The 15434-nt window shown below is 46.8% G+C and overlaps 1 long non-coding RNA gene across 1 annotated transcript; it reads left to right on the forward strand.

Moving 5' to 3' along the window:
- The first annotated feature begins 1196 nt into the window (after nucleotides 1-1196).
- Nucleotides 1197-13667, forward strand: LOC110357485 (uncharacterized). The gene is made up of 5 exons (XR_002411171.2): nucleotides 1197-1825; nucleotides 4185-4277; nucleotides 4786-4883; nucleotides 5885-9582; nucleotides 12562-13667. It is a non-coding gene; the product is annotated as an uncharacterized LOC110357485 (long non-coding RNA).
- The last annotated feature ends 1767 nt before the right edge of the window (nucleotides 13668-15434 follow it).

Raw genomic sequence — 15434 nt, forward strand, 5'->3', positions numbered from 1 at the left:
TGTCAACACTTCTCTACTTATGACCAGAATCTCCAAGAATTTGGAAGAAAAATAAATGTGAGGGGGGAGCTAGAATAAAAATGCCTCTGTGCCTATGATGTATGAGTATTGGTTTGAAAAATGATACAGAGAACAAAGCACAGCAATTTGGGACAAATGTGCTTTAAATAAGAGTTGAGGATGTGCTACATATAGTATGTGTAACATCTTGTTTGTGTGCAAGAACGGACTGTGAAAGAAACAGCTTTGTGCGGGAGAAACGACATCAAAGAGCCTGAAAGAACCAGCGCTTTAATAGGAAACATTTGCCTTTCGAGGACTGTTATTGCTGCTGGTCACTTCTTTTTTCCCGATTTTTTGTTCCACTCCTGTATTAAAACCCAGCAGCAGGGACAATGTGAGGCAGCATGGGTAGGGTGGACCAGATGGGCAATCAGGAGGGGTACAGAGGGCTGGCTGCGTTTGTGTGTCCTTTCCTCCTGCCCCCTTTACACTGACTTTGCATCAGCCTTGAAGGGTACGGTTGTGTTTGCTGGCCAACCCAAGCAAGGCTGGATGCTCAACCGCTTGTCTTTAGCAGCATAGTCACCGGAGGGGATTGCTGGTTCCTGTCAAACATGGGGTGTGTTCTAGACATCAGTGGGCAAAACTTTTCACGGGGGTAGAGGGGAAATAAGAGGGGAATTGAGTGTGTAGGATTAGGACAGAGATGCCCAAAGAGCTGTGAGCACAGTGGGAGAGCATGGGAGACCTGGTGGGACAAGGGACTGTAGAGAAAACGCCACAGCAGAGCAGCAGGAGGAATGTCACCCAGCAGGAGGAGGTGACATGGCAGGGCGGGAGGCTGGTCCACCTGCTTGGTGTGGAGAAAGTGGAGTGTCGTGGTTATCCTTGTTGCCACTCGAAGGCTCATGCTGTGGAAAAGGGGTTGTCGTTATAGCGGTGTGCACACAGCCACAGCCACATCTTACAACTGGTGCTTGTCAGGGTTTACCAGATATTTTTTTTTGACAGTATCTGAAGTTTTTCAGCCTCGTTTTGCATTAGCAACAAGGAAATTAGTGCATATAGTACTTATGATGAGCATAAGTGCCAGCACGCACAGTGCGCATCTTGCTGCGTTGGGTGCTTTGGACCAGAGGTGGGAAGTTAATGATGATCTGATGACCACAGGATGGCGTATCGTGGCTTGCAAAGCACAGGCCCGTACTTAAAGAGCAGTGGCGATACCAGCCTAAGTGTGTCTGAGCTGTGTTCATCCCGCAGCTCCTATTGCTAGAAATTTCAAATGGCTTTTTTTCTTTTCACTCGCAATGTAACCTCTTCCTTCCAGATCCAACGCTAGCTTTCCAGAGTGAGGTTTGGACTTCATTGTACCAGTAGCCTTAAAACTGATAAAAATTAAAAGCCGAATGCTCTTTGATTATAAGAATGAGACAATGCCATGCTAGAGGAGAATTTGACCCAATGTACTGACAACCTGAAAGGAATGGAAAGGCCTTGCTCATAGCAAGAGAGGTTTTCTAGGCATATACTGCATATTGGCTGTTTTCCCAGCGCCGTGAAGTCTTTGAGAAGCATGGTGTGGCACAGTTCCGTTGGGTTTAGTGAATTGCAGTGTACAAGCTGTATTTTTTCTCCTGAAGTGCTGATGCTGCAGTGTTCCCATCAGATCTCACGCAGGAGGCGTCTTTCTGTTATTTCCCTGTGTGGGCACACACAGACCTGGATTTTGGAGTATTTAAAGCGGCTGCAGCACAAAAGAACATCTACCTGCACGGAGTGAGAGTCTGACCACGGAGCTGTGCTTTGGTGTCATGTCCAGGTGAGTGCCTGGGTAAGCCTGGCTAGAACATGCCTTGGTGTCTGCTGCTGCTTTTGACATAGACTGGATTATTTACCGCAAACCAATATGCAAAAATAAGCAAGCAGCAGTTTGGGCTGTGTGCTGGAGAGCTGCCTGCAGGGTTACAGCGTGGGCCTGGGAAGGTCTGACCTTGCAACTCTAAGCCAGCCTAGCGAGGAGGTGGGGGAAGAAGGATGAGCCTGATCTTCATGAAGTGCTTTGAGATCTCTCATGGCAAGTACTATGCAAGCGCTGAGTTCTGCCCACACCATTGCTGCTGGGAGTTGTGGTTTGGCCCCCAGATCAGCCACTGGCCCTGTCATGCCTGTGCCGCACATAGTTTTGACTTGGGTTGGGAGCGGTTTCGCTGCTCTTTCATAGTTTGCCTTCTCCTTCTCACGTCTCCAGCAGGAAGTGCAGATTCAGCAGGCATTGTGTGCTCCAGCAGCCTGCCAGCTGCCTTGCTGAAGCTAATTCACAATTCAAGTCACTCCTGATAAGTTTGCAAACAATGTGCAGTGATTTCTGAGATAGATAGCAGCTGAGCTGAACTCCTCGGTTTCCAGCCTGTCAGTTGAACGAAGCCGTACGTTTATTTTGTCAAGATCATGGGTCAAACCTGATCTTAACAATTTGTGCTGCTGTGATGTCTCATAAATTTCTTATTTTTTTAGGAATAACTTCAAGTGAGTGTCATCATTATTGTTAAAACTCTCAAGTGAGTGTGCGAAGGCACAAAGAGGGCACGTGGTTAGTATTGATCAGCCAGGAATTGAACCCAGGTCTTCTGACGTTTAGTTCTTTGATCGCTGCATAATTCCGTTACCCCCTTTATAACACGCTGAAATAGCCTGGGAATAACTCCAGTGAAAACAAGAGCAACGTATTTCTGAGGCTCAGTCTGTGTGGCAGCCACCGACAGCGTGCGCTGCAGAACGGCCCCGCAGGAAGCGGCTCCGCGCTCGTGGCTCACCAGCCCCGGCAGGAACCAGCTGCTCGAACTGAGAAAGAACTTACTTAACAGCTGATGGGTGAGTGATGCAGCGAACGCTGAGAAAAGCGTGTTTTCACAGCGAGCAGAAGAGCTTGGAGCTGTCTGTGTCTTTATTCTGCTTGTTCTCTGTGTTCACATCTGTTCAACCACAGAGATGCCGAGGCGATGATCTGTCAGGTAAGGATTTGTAGGTGATGCTGTGCCCTCCCCTGAGCTGTGCACAGCTCTCCCTGGAAAACGGGGTCAGTACAGAACACGCACTACTTAATCTTAGTATGATTTATGAAATGAAATCCTCATGGCTCTATATCTCAGCTTGGCAGATGCTAGCTTTTTTCAGATGTGTGTAAGGTCAGTAGTCTCATGTGGAGCAGCCTAGAACTGCAGGGTGGGTTTGACCATTCTGAACAAAAATTGTTACAATACAGTGGCAGAAATAGGAATACATATTACTTCTGCCAGATGACAGCAGGGTTTTTTATGTACAAGCTTGTGGAAGCTCACCTTGGTGCACTTTCCAAAGGGCATGAGGTCACAGCACAGGCAGATGTACATTTTGGATGTATTTGTCGCTGCGCCATATGTTGGGTTGCTTTCGTTTTTTTTTATTTTTACTCCTCCTGTAGTATTGGAATTGGAAATTCAAGTTGGAGAAATGTGAAAGCAATTGGGCCTAATCCATTCCTGTTGTTACTCCTTTTGTTTTCACTGGAGTTACTCCAAGGCTGAATTCAGCATATGATGAACAACTTGTTCTCCAAAGTTGGAATTAGGGGAGAAGGTTTCAGGGGTGATCACGCAAGTCTGAGGCTCCTTCTCAAAGAGCTGAAGCTCCCACAAGAGGGACAATATATAGTGAGTTCAGGTTATTGAACTTAGCACAAAATTCTAGTAATAAGCCCTCTAGTCATAATAATACATTATTATCCATTAGAACAATTACTTGAATGAAACCCAACTGCTAGCTCACTTAGACTGGATGGAAAAATCCTAGCTGTTGATCTCAATTAGCCAGTTGGCTAAACAGATACTAACCACGAACAAAAGACGAATGGTTCTGAGCCCGGTGATCCTCCTCCCTCTTCCCTCTGCTCTCACCTTTTCTGGAACCAGCTGCTCCAGGGTTGCCTGATCCTTACACATTGACCTTCTCAGCTGCAGCCCTGGAAAGGTTACAAGCTTTAGGTGTGTTTTGGTTAGATGTAGAAAGGACAGTGCTACAAACCATGGAGAAGCTACACATTGCCAGATGAGGACTAGGTGGTATTTGGGTTTGGTTTTGGGTTTTTGTTTTTGCAGGAGAGGGGTTATTTCTTTTAAGATCAAAGATGAAACTCTTCACAGATCTGCAAGAGTGAACCAGTCCTCACTGCTGGTTAATTCCTCCTGTGTTCCTGTGAGCTGCTGGAGAGGTCATGGCAGCACAAGATCCCCATGGTAAAATTAAGCTTTTCTTTCTTGGAGAAATAACCATCCCTGTCTCTCTGGCTCATTCCCTTTCATTTACTTTCTAAACAACTTAGAGCACAAAGGGCTCCAGGAGGGGTGCGGAGCTTGCAAAGAAAAGGCCTGGATGATTTTCTCCATTTAAGAGAGTCTTATGAAAGTTGTGCTTCCTCCTCTTGCCCAGAGAAGAGGATTTATAACAGATGCTCCTGCAGCCTTCACTGTGTGTCATTTGGAGGGTGGGGGATTCACCAAGCTTGCCTTGCTTGGGAGGCCAGAGGAGTTTTCTGCTGAACAACATGAGTCCTGTCTGACTAATGGAAAATCCAGAGCCCAACCGATGCTGGGACAGGAGATCCCCTTCTTGTCTCATCTCTACCGTGTTGGGGCATGTCTCCTCTGCAGCTCTGCTGTTTTCAGTGCCACAATCACGGTATTTCCTTGGTCTTGCTGAGGTTGAGCACTTCTCTGTTACCCCTCTGCTTTGTTTCTGACCCAGGGAGCGGATGCTGGCTGCTCTCCCTACCGCTTCTCCCTCTGGACCAACTCTGTTTGCAAGGATCCAAGATACAGTTGATACCACCACAGCCTGACATGGTACAGAACGTGCTAAGAATAGAAACAGCATTACAGGAAGGGGCATTTATACTGTTTATTTCAGCTGACTGGAAATAGAGGAAGCTGGTCAGTATTAATGGTCAATGAGATGCTGCTTTGCTTAGATCTGAGGAAGTTTTAGGGAGAAGGCAGAAAACTTGATGCATTCCACACCTCAAGGCTCAGCGGAGCAAACACCAGATAGCCAAGGAAAACAGGAAGAGTTAAAACCTTAAAAACCACAGCACAGGGGGGATTATTGCACCAAACTTTTGTTAAAGTTCAAGTAGCGAAGAGGGTCTCTGTCATTTCAGGAACCGCAGCTCCTACTGTTTGTCAGACATGTTGATCCAAGACATAATCACTTCCCCAACTTTACTTGGTCATCAAGAGCACTGTAATTTGAACAAAGACTTTTGGAAGACTTTAGCACTAAACCAAGCATGTTATTGCCTAGTTTAAGCACAGGAGAGGATGTACTTTCCCTTCTGTGGCTGTATTTCTGCAAGGTGCCCAAACACAATATAAATGTGCAAATTTATACAACATGGGTTTGATAGAGTTCAAAGGTGGGACCTGCTCAGCCTAATGGTCCTCAAGTTTTGCCTTGAGAGCCCGACACCAGGTAGGACTGTAGGCTTGTGTATACAGCCATGCTGCGCTCTTATTTTGTCTTGTATTTGGGTTTTTGCTTCACTTCCCTTGAAGCATTTGGCTCTAGGAGCTGGGGCATCTCGTCTTTCACTTTGAAAATCTCTGTTCCTTCTAGCTATTAAGCCACCTGGGAATTGCAGATCCTAAGAGTTTGGAAACTAGAAGATTAAAAAAAAAAAAAAGCCATCAAAAACTGTATTGTCTTAATTCCTGGAGGAGGCAGATTGTAATTCATGTTCCTGAATGCTGTGGTTAGGTGTTCAACCCATTTTCCCTGTAAGCTAAATTATTTTTTAATTTGTTTTGCCCTATGAAATATTTGCCTAAGGACTTTCTTCTATTCCCAGGTTAGTAGTAACTCCTGTGGAGAAAGACTAACTGCTTCCTAAAAAACGGAATCGAATCTGGGTGGAGGACACAGATAAGCCGCCTGGCGTGGAGAGTTGGTGGAGGTGTTTTGCATGACTTATTTCTCCTCAAGTGACATGATCCCACACCGTACTCATTTGATTCACGCATGAACTTTCCCAGAACAGGGAAGTTTGGGTTCAGTTGTGAGAGCTGAATATCGCTTTCCCTGTGGGTATGAAGGGACCAGATTTCTCCCTTGATGCTCTCCTCGAGCCCCCAGTGCTGCCTGTCCCAGAAGGGCTGTGACTGCCTGTTTTGGGGACTGTTTGTCAGATCTGTCTGCAGAGACCATTGGAAAAGAAAGCATCGAGATCTGCGCCTCTGGGCCAGGCCCTGACAAGTGCTGTGGATTTATTTTACTTTTTTCCCTTGAACTTTGCTGAAATGCACAGCCATACTTCAGGACCTTCAAGGGCTGCTTCTCTAACCTGTCCAGAAGGATTACTGCTGCTGGAAATATGAGGGCTTGGACTAGCCATCAACTTTATCAGGAAAGCTTCTTTCCGGCCAAGCCAGTAAGAGGTTTGCTAAGCGGGAATCTTGGGTTGAAGCTGCTCTTCTCGTATTTCACAGATGGCCTCAATGAATGATTTACTAGGAGAGCGAAAGATTAGCCAGATTCCTCCAACTGCATCTTGAGTCGTATAAAGCACTGGATTTTATTAAGGCCTAGACGATTCCTAATTATTTAGCCTCATTAGACTATTTTACAATGACTAATTGCCTTGTGCTCCCTTCCCTGAGAACCAGGTGTCTCCTGGTGAGGAACCCACGCTCCTTGTATGAGCCTCACCCACGGCTTTTGAACAGCCGTGCCATGAAGGCTTCTCCATATGGTCAGGTACCCAAAGACCACAAGACACTATGTCAGTCAGAACTGTATTTTATTGGAGAGCTTGAAATGCTTATGGAAGGAAGATGGTAAAGGGAATACTTAAAATATGCAATGAGGTGTTTCCATAAAATTATCAAAAGCTTTGCAGAATCTTCCTATGGATAAGAGCCATTGCTGGAGAGTTCATGCAAGTAGAGGTTTGAGTGGGGCAAAACCTCTTGCTTTGATGTTTTACCTAGTCTCCAGGGCTCAGATGAGCTTTTCTAGGGGAAGGGAGATTACCCTGTGTTTGCCTGTTATGAAATTTCTTGCATTTTTCTTTTGCACTTGGCAGCCAGAACTGACTCTCTATGGCAATTCCTACAGAGTCTGGCTGTTTTAAAGGTCTGCAGTACTGAATGAGATGTCCAAATTGGAAAAGCAGGGTTTAAAGTGGATCTACTTTTTCCTTTGGAGTGAGACTTGTTAGAGATCTTTGTTAAATTATTTACCAGTGGTCTCACAAGATCAATGGAACTTTGCATTTAACCATTTGCAGTATTTCCATCACGCTTTTTTCCTCTGTCCTCTAAATAATAATAAAAGAAAACTATCATAAAATTGCTAAAGTGCTTGCAGGGATGGATTGCCCATCGCTATCGATACATGATGTGCATGGACCATAAAGTGTAAAGCAATACGGACATGTGCTGATCTCATGTAAACAGTCTTTGGTTTATAGCAGTCAGAGATGAGAGCTCTGAGACTCGCTGGGGGAATCAACCCCTAGCAAAAATGTTCAAAATATTTGGGTTTTAGCCAAAAGGCTAAGAAAAGAGGTTTTGTGTCTTCCTTTCTCTCTGCTGTGATCTCCTCATATACAATATTAAAACCTATGTAAGAAACAAGAATGAGAAGAAACAGCCCTGACAGGCTTGTCCCCACGGCATCAGAAGAGGTTCAGGTTGCTCAGTCTGCCCCAGAAGTGCAGGCGTAATAAAATTTGCTACTTTTCAGATTTTTTGGGACTGAACCTACTCTCCGGGGATCCCTTTTAGCTGAACCTATGGCATGAAGGAGACTGAAGCAGTCCCTGGATTCACCTTGATGAAAGCTCCCCCTCCAGTTCTTCAAGGCTAATATTTTGCCACCAGCTGTAGCAGGGTGAGGGAAGAGTTATAAAAAGTACAGGGATGCAAAATTCTGTCTTCTTCTCAGTAAGGGTATGAAAAAAATGCATGCATGCATTTCCAGGATGCAACTTAATCTACCATCGCTTGTGTCTAGTATGAATGACCTGTGCATTGGCATCTGTTGTATGTAGAGTTTTTCAAGCACATTAGTTAGCAGAACAGATCCTGCAACATTTATTTTGAAATGACTTTGTCCTCCTCACAATGCAACTGACCTGCAGGAACAGAATATTACGACTAAACATCACTTAAAAGCAAATGTGATCCTTTGATGTTTAAAAAAAAAGGCAGCATTTGTCAAGCCTGTGTTTATGAGAGTAACACCAAATCTCAGAGGATTACTCACCATGGCAATTTTTGAGGATATTAAGTGACTCACCCAGATTTTATCCATAGACTGCCAGACCAGGGGCATCCTGGGGCTGCCTGTGTGTGATCTCCCATCAGTGACCATCTAAGGTCTCAGAGCCCTGCAAGACCCCATCAAAGACTGTGCCTCCAATTCTCATTGCCAAGCAGATGGGACTGTGGATAAAGGTTTGAAAAGGCACAGTCAAAAGATGGAGCATTTGACAGGAAGAATTCAGAGTCATGAGAAGAGACATAAAAGTGAATTTCCTTGATTTTTTGAATATCACTCTCATTATTTTTAAACGTACGATCTTTTTGCCAGATGCACCGAATGGATATCTGGGATCTTGATGTCTTAATCTGAAAAGGCATCAGGAAGACCCCAGCCTTTCGCTGAGCATCCCACCATGACTGTGTGTTTGGAAGCTCGTGTTGGCAATGGTGGGACAGCTGTGCAATATACTGCTATAAAACTTTCCTCTTGCAATGTTGTCTTGCTTTTAATCCTATTCTCCCTGAAAGCTCTTATTGCCAATGCAGCAACAGATCTGCTCCTACAGAAAGGGCTGTTGTCTGCGTGCCTGCCCTCACCCATGCACGGAGACTGAAGATACCCCTTTCCATAACCAAACAGGAATCAAAAAACATAACAAGCTAAAAAGGAAATGACATCGCTAATGAATTTATGGGACTGATTAAATATTTATTTCTTACCAATTTTTATTGCAGTTTGTCAGGGTCGTGTCTGAGCATGGCCAGGAGCGCAGCAGCCCCGGCTCGCTCGCCAGCACGAGGGTGACTGCTCAGCGGCAGAGACAGGACAGGGTAAGAAAGGAAACAGCTGTGATCCCTTTTTTAGAGTGTTTGCTCCTATTCAGCCCATTAGATGTATTCCAATGTAAATAACCTTTCATATCACTTTACAAAGTGATTGCTAAGTGGGACGGAGGAGAAGGTATTTTGTAACGTAATGATTCCTGTCTTTTCTCTTTATTTTCCTGCTTGGTCACAGAAAGGAAATCTGTCTGGTTGTTAATTTGAAAGCATTTGTAGTGGTGATGGCATAATAGATATGAAAGTTCACAGGACTCTGGCAACTACTAATGTATCGAGGCTTTCAGAAGAAAAAATGAATGCTGCCTGTAAAGGATTTCCATTTGTCATGAAAACCTCAGAATACCATGGGACAGCTGTTTGCCTGGGATCTGTATCTCAGATGTGCGGAACCAGAACAGACATGTGCTCTGTTGTACAAAGACCATAACCCCAGAGACAGGTAAATCATTCTTTATAAGGAACAAACTTCATATAGAATTAACTTTTTTCTGTAGAAGATACTTTTCAGGTTGACATAATCAAAAACATGGTTTAAAATGCATAAATTATGGTCTTTTATATTCTGGTGCTCTAGTGACTTCCTCTGGAGATGTACTTGGCCGTGCTGTGAGCGTGGCTGGGTAGCCAGCAGGGTCTGTTTGGCCGGGAGCTCTCCTGTTGTACAAGAGCACAAGGGTGAAGCAGGTGGCAAAAGTTTCTTGGGAGATGTTTGGTCCGGAGTCTTTCTTTACTCTCCTCAAACCACTCTGTGCTTTGCCTCATTCCCCATCTCAAATAATTTGGTGAATTTTCATTTGAAAATCAGAATTAAAAAAAAAAAAAGAAGCTCAGGGCTGAAACTTCAGCAAGCAGCTGGAAATTAGGAAAAGCCAGGCCGTGATGCCAAGGTAACACGGCCTTCACACAAAGAGCGAGCTACTGGAAAATCTCCTCCTAGTTGTCTTGATGTGGTTTTATTTTTCACACGGTATCTTTGCCTTGGCTTCAAACACAGTATTTGGCTTAAGAGTGACCAGGTTACCTGGGAAGCCCTCATGCAAAGGTTTATAACAAAACAGAGGTGCTGCCATGAAGTTCAGATAGGAGAAATATTCCCCCCTGAGCTCTGCGTGAGCCTCCCTGTTGGTAAACTTTTAGCAATGACTCTTCTTAGTTCGTTCTGTATCACGAAATTCTGCACTGAGCTTCCCACTGTGCCAGAATGCGCCAGTATGGTAAAGCACATCTACATGGAAGAGTTTACCTGATGTGAATCTCCCTAACTTGGGCAGATCCAAATATTTCCTCCCATCTTTCCTTCTTATTTCTACTTTTTGGTTATTGCTTCAAATGGATAAGAGAGCAAACCTTGTAAATAAGGGATGCCAAAAATATGCAAATAAAATGGCAAGTTTAACCCAACTGTGGGATCAGTGTGTGCAGGCGTAGGAAAGTAAAAGAATATTGAATGAAGCTTTCAAACTTTGTTTCTTTGCCAAAGCTCAAACTCCAGACGCTAATTTAGCCGTACTAGCAATGCATTTAAGCGTATTCCTCTGTTAAGCAATATATTCCCTACAGAGCAGCTCTGCAGCAGCTGTTAGCTACAGGCTTTCCGCAGGCTGAGGTCTCTGGGTCAGGAAATCTCTGTCTTCCACCAGCACATCTCCCCAAACTGCTCCACACATGGGTGATTTATCCTTGGGCAAAGTGAGTTCCAGGTTTCAAAGCGCTTTATCTCGGTTTGCGATGGAGAGGCTGAGGTTGACTCAGTGGTTTTCTGCTCCTGCTGGAAGGAGCCACAGTGTCTGGAGGCTCAGCATTGTCCTTTGTCACATCTCAGCTGATGCAAGGCGCTCTGCTTGGCTGCTGCATGCTCACCACAAATTGCCGAAGCCGCTGCTCCTGTGCATTTAAACACAGGCACTTTATTTTCTTTAAGGTAGTGCAAGGTCTTTTCCAACATTTTCAGGTATTAATTCATGGAAGTGCAACCCACGGCTTGCAGAGTGCCCATGGCAGGCTGAGACACCAGGGCTGAAGAAGGACAATCTTGACTTTGTTGCTGCTAAAGAGAGAGATTATTTTTAATATAAAAGTTATTGTCTTGGGAAGCCTTCATCTCACCAGCGCACAATTTCAGAATGCTTTAAATTAAGTCTGGAGGCTAGAAGTGTGTTAGTCATTGTCCCTACATCTTAGGGGAAGCAGGGCTCTCTAAAGTTATTGTTAGCATCAGGCATCTGGTTTATGTTTATAATGATTTATTCAATGGTGGGAGACAGGTAAGGAACCATCATGGAAGACAGACTAGAAAAGATTGGGGTTTTCAAAGCTCTGAAGCCATTGTTATATCAAAGTTGTCTGACTTCAAAAGGAATATGTAACTTGATTAAGTTCTTTAAACAATGTACAATGCACACAAAGTTGGCAGATATTATTAGAGGCAGAGCTGGTAGCACAGCCTGCTCTGGAGGTTGCTTGTCCCTTCTAAGTGCAAGATCCTGTCCTTATGTCATGACTCCGGCGTTTTCTTTCTTTTTGAGACAATTTCAGCCAAGTACTTCAACTGCCTGCGAGAGCCAGGGCAGAGAAGAATACATTGTTTTTGCAGTGTTAGAATAATTCAGGAAATCCTTTCTTTGAAAAGATCTAATACTTCCATACTTCGAAACAGGGACTTGAAATCCAATGAGGAAGATATGCTTTGTGCTAAAGATGGGCTTGTTGCCATTGCCATAAGGATCTGACCACGGTTGTTTCAGTTTTATGAGCCTCTGAAAAAGTCTAGTTTGTGTATGTGCAGCGGGGCTTTGCAAGAGCTTAGCTAAGATTAGGGAAGAGTCTCTGCTCGTGTCTCTCGTTGCCTGGCCCTTGCCAGCCCACGTGAGTGGTGAAATTGGTCTTTCCTGGTAAGGCCTAGCTCTTGCTAAGAGTGAGAATTTTGGAGGGAGAAGAGAAAGCCCATCTGCTGCAGCTCCCAACGTGCTGGAGCAGAGATGGGACTGTGCCTGGAAGCAGGAGGTGCTGGGATGGGACAGGTTGGGAAGACCAGGCTGAAGCGTGATGGGTCTGTGCCTGTTGGATCTCCTGTCCCCAGCTTGATGGGCTATTGCCTTCCTCTCCTGCCAGAAAACATCGGTGACACTCACAATAATCCTTGGTTCGGCCGGGTGCGGATGCAGGCAGAGGGTGACACACCACGTCTGCAGCCATCCCAGGTCTTGGGGTACCCACCTCTGCCTCCTGCTGAACCTGCTTTTGTTCATCCCACTTTTTTGGATAAGAGACATTGTCCTGGGTTGCAGCTGATGTCCTCAGCAGGTTCAACTCTCCACAGTGGCAATCCCAAGCTGTTGGGCAGGGACTTCTCAATCTTCCTTCTGTAGCAAGGAGCAGATAAATGATTGTTAGTGCTCTGTCCTCTGCCTTGTTGCAGGGCAACCCACCCTCTTGCTGCAGAGACGCAGTGAAGGGACATGTGGGGCTGGGCAGCCGGAGGTGCCAGCAGCCAGAGTGGGATGGAGATTCCAGCACCTACACTTCTCCTGCAGGATTAAAAACGAGTCTACACAGCTCTAACTGCGTACAGCCACCTATTTACTTCTTGTTCATTTTTTGTTTTGTTTTCCATTTCCCAAATTACGCCTCGATCCAAGGGATGGCCCAGCTGGGGTTTACCAGCCTGCTGAGGAAGGAGTTAAATGAAATGTTCTGCACTGCTTGCGGAGAACTTTTCGGAGGTCTGCTATAAACTCAGCATGTCTGCGTCGCCAGGCTCAGCCAGCCCTGGGTAGTGTCACCTCCTGCCATGCTGCTGAGGAGGCAGCAGCAATGTGCCCTCCTCACCATGGGGACAGATTTTTGGGGGTGACCAACATCTGACAGACCTGCAGCCACCCCAAAATGAAAATAAATAACCCACGTTTTGCATTGATGCCACTCACCTGGGGCGAACCCTATATGCTCTGACTGCCCTGTTGCTCTTTGCCTTGGCCAAAGCACCATCTGACAAACGTCCCTGGGTTGAGGAAGGGCACGGGACTGGGCCATGGCACACCCCAAACGGCTCTGAGTGACATGCACACAGTGTCACACGTATGGTGTGAGGACCAAACCGATGCTCAGTGTGGGAAGTTTGTGGAGCTGTGGGAAGGAAGCCAGCAGCTCGCGTCTGCTCGAGTTAGAAAAACGTCCCAGCACTGGATCCACCCAACTCAGCTAGAGCTGGGCTGCTTGGCCAGACGACAGCCCTGGCTCCCTCTCCAAAGTGGATGAGTGCCAAACAGGGATTTTTAATTTCCAGATGCTTTTAAAATAAAAATAACGGCTCTGCTGTAAACTGACTTTGAATGGACGTCTCTCCTTCAGCCAAAGAGTTGACTGATATGGGCTAGATGACTGAGCAATAAAACCTTTCATTGCAATCTGGTGCATCGGGAGCACTGGCGAGCCCCACGCTGCCCCAGTCAGCCTGGCCGGGGCTCCCTGCACAGCCTGTCCTCCCCACGGTGAGAGCCCTCTGTCTCCAAATAAAAATCTTTATGCACTTTCTGATTCCCTTTTTGTTCTTTTGGAGGGAGGGGAAATGCTCTGGGAGAAGGTAGCTGGCAGTAGCAGAACAGCAATTAAGAGGTTTGGGAGGAATATTGTCCTGAACATGCTGCAAAGTGCTGCTGGGAGCTGGGCAGGGCTGGTGACATGGTGACATTGCAGGACCCGTGACACAGTGACATTGCAGGACCCCTTGCAGCTCACCTGGCTTTGGATCCAGTCACAGGCAAGTTTCTAAGCCAGCCCTGACTGAATCCCTCTGCCAGCAACTTAAACCTGGCAGCTGTCCATCAGCATAACGAGAGTGGGGGATTAATTCCCGGTGTCTGCAGCGTTGTAGCTCCCCGGGGCAGCCACCCAGCTCTGCTCTGGGAGCTGGGGCAATTCCTCTGCAGCCCCACATCACCCACACTTTACCTGCACACCGGGTGTTCCGGCATCCCACGCCTGCAGAGGTGGCTGGTAGACAGAACTTCATGCCTACAGAGCAGCTGCAGGATGCTCTGAATGCAAGCTGAGCTGGTTGCTATGGCTGTAGGAACTTCCCAAACTGAAGCTGACCCCCTCCCTCGCTGTCCCTTCCCCAGCAGTGCTGCCAGTTGCTTTATCAAACAGATCTTGATTAATTCCTTAACCTTGCAGGCACGGTTGCCTTTTCTGGCTGGCTGGGTTTCTCTGCACCGTGTTTTATCCCGTTCCTGGCACCAAGCCGGCACGTGTGGGAGCCAAGTGAGATGGGGGTAGCGGAGCCAGCACGGTGGGAGCACAGGGTGACGCAGGGTGATGTGGCTGGAGCCCACATGCAAGCCCAGGAGCGGCTCCCCAGCAGGTGCTCTTAGAAAAAAAGCCAGTTTGGGCTGTATCCGAATGCCGTGCCTGGCTGCAGCAGGTGGGGAGCAAGGACTGGCTCGTCACGGGGAACACCGGGCTGTTTTGGCAGTGCTGGGGCTGGCTGGGCTTGCTGGTGGCCATAAGAAAACAGAGCAAGCGTGAACCTGCTCCGCTGTACTGGTGCTTGCTGTTACCAGCAGAAATGCTTGTGATGTTCAGCTTCGCTCGACCGTCTCACTCACCCAGAGGAGGAAACAAGGCTATTGCTGGTGGCCTTCAGGGCACAGAGCCAGCCCAGTGACCCAGCAGGACCACTAAGGTCCAGTCCCTCCTTCTGTCCCCCCTGTAGCTGTGTCTTTTCTTGCCAAGCTACTTGAAGAGGCAGCTTTTGGAACCCATTCTCTATCAGACTCTTTTTATTCTGTATTTCCTATGGTGATTTTGACCCTGAACTGAGGCAAGCTGCTCTGCCTGATACCTGTGCACACAGGGGTCTGTCCACACCTGGGACATATCACCCTGCGTCTCACCATTGCCATCTGTGGGGCAGCCTGGGGTGACATGGCAGCCCCCAGCAGGGACCAGCCACATTTTTACCCCCCTGGAGAGCAGGGAGACGTAAGGAGTCATTGCAGATACTTCTTCAGCAGCATTTTGGGCATGTCTGTGGTATCTCTGGTATTACCCTCCTGTGGGCCAAGGTGTTTGCTTGGTCCTAGTGTTACCCAGCACACGTGTCTACAGCCATGCAGCCCCGTATGGAGCAGACACCAAGCCAGGAGCCACCCCTGAACATCTTCTTGCCTGGCAAAAGGTGATTTGCCCCTCTCCCATGGGCTGGGGCTGCCAACTGAGCAAATCAGTGCAGCTTTGCCAGGAAGCCTCGTGTTTCAGAGATATCTTTTCACATGTGGGGAATGCAGGGGT

The sequence above is a fragment of the Columba livia genome, chromosome 12 (assembly GCF_036013475.1).
Source record: "Columba livia isolate bColLiv1 breed racing homer chromosome 12, bColLiv1.pat.W.v2, whole genome shotgun sequence".
Lineage (NCBI taxonomy): Eukaryota > Metazoa > Chordata > Aves > Columbiformes > Columbidae > Columba > Columba livia.